The sequence below is a fragment of the Arachis ipaensis genome, chromosome B10 (genome assembly GCF_000816755.2).
Source record: "Arachis ipaensis cultivar K30076 chromosome B10, Araip1.1, whole genome shotgun sequence".
Taxonomy (NCBI): domain Eukaryota; kingdom Viridiplantae; phylum Streptophyta; class Magnoliopsida; order Fabales; family Fabaceae; genus Arachis; species Arachis ipaensis.
The window spans coordinates 89,842,193-89,844,070 of record NC_029794.2 but is presented as its reverse complement, the minus strand read 5'-3'; positions in this window follow the sequence as shown (position 1 = coordinate 89,844,070).

Genomic DNA, 1,878 nt, shown 5'->3' with positions numbered 1-1,878 from the left:
TATTACTGAAACATCTTCTACAAGAATAACAAATCAATACGGGTTTCCAAGGGTTTACAATTCTTGCCGCGTTGACTGGCAACTCTGGGTTGACGTCGATGATTCCAACGTTGGGGGCTGATTGTGCGTTGGTCGGGCACTGAGTCAAGGGAACCAACCTATAGAGAAGAATAAGAATGTTAGTTTGGAATAAATATTCACATGTTTTTGGGAGTGGGAGTGCCAAATAAGAATCCCTATTTGGTTAGAGAAGTTACACATTTTCTTCTTCAGGGAGTTGAGAATCGGTCGGCACAACTTTTCCATCTTCCATTACTAACGACATAGTCAAAAACATAGCAACAGAAGTTAGGAACTACAGAATGGGGAGAAGATATAGAGTAGGCAAATTTGGAAGTACAATGTGGGATCCCTATATAAATAAGTTTTGCTCTGTGCGCTATGTAAAGAGTTTTCTTCTCCGGACAAGACTTGTGTGGCAGAGAATGGCCCACAGAGAGGGTCTGATGACTGTGATCCGATGTGCATCCGCTATAGTTTGCTCCGTGCCCACTAGACCCAAAAAATATCGTTTTGTATCCCTCTCCCCTTATTTGAATGTTGTGTTCAAAGGCCACGAAAGATTTGATCGTCGTCAGGCCAAGTCATACATCGATTTAGTAGATAACAACAAGCCCTTTACTTTAAAAACCTAGGCAAATTTATTTTGTAAAATAATTTAAAAATAATTACATTTTTTAGAATGTGAAAAGTTAAAAATAAAATTTATTTTGTTAAAATAAAAATACAAAACAAAAGCAAAAAACTCTTTTCGCAACCCAACGCTTTCAAAACAACCATTTCAAGCGTAGTTTCCTTCCCCATGCGAACTCCAAAAACTAACAACCTTTAAAAAAACTTCATTTTATTACCTCTTCCTACATGAAAAGCGGGATTTCATTCCCACTATCGACGAGATCGGGTACATTGAAAATTGGTTTGCCAGTGTTGCCTTACATAACTCCTCTCTTACATTTGTAATCTTTATCCTATTCTTGAAGGACACATCACACCATTTACACAAAAGATGAAACTTGCCCAAAATTTGCTACCTGCCCTCCTACAATACAGAGGTTGCTTTTGGCGTCACAACCCAATGCTTTCAATACAAGCATTTCAAGTGTAGTTTCGTTTTCCATGCTGCCTCCAAACACTACACAACCTTCAAATAAAAGTTCATTACCTCTCGCATCATGAAAAGCGATATTTCATTCCCACCATCTACGAAGTCGGGCACATTGAAAATCGGTTTGCCAATGTTATCTTACATAACTTCTCTCTATATTTGTAATCAGTATCCTATTCTTGAAGGACACATCATGCCATTTACACAAGATGAAATTTGTCCAAGATTTTCTACATGCTCTCCTACAATACGTAGATTTCTTTTAGTGTTAAGCCAGTCATTGATGGTAAATTCTGTCGCACTCTTCACAATTTCACTGACCACATATGCGTTGATGTATTTGTACCTCAACCCGGACATGAAGATAGATCCTTATGAAATAATACTGAATTGAAAATTTTTTTAGTCTATGCAACATTCCCTCCATGACAGAACAATTCTCACGATCTGACTGAAATCTAAGAGCGAAGGAGATTTCCACACGCTTCCGATGCTTTTATCCTCAGGCCACACATTGGATCATAGGGTTTGTACGCAAGTGAGCCTCGTCCTTTTTGCTGGTAGGGCAAAAAACTGCAAAAAAAAAAAAGAAAGTGATGTCAAGATAAACTAAAACCAAAACTATTTGGAAAAAAACATAAAATAACATATCAATTAACAAAAGACAAAATTAAAAGCTAGTGAAATTTATGTAAAAATAAATTTCATATAAT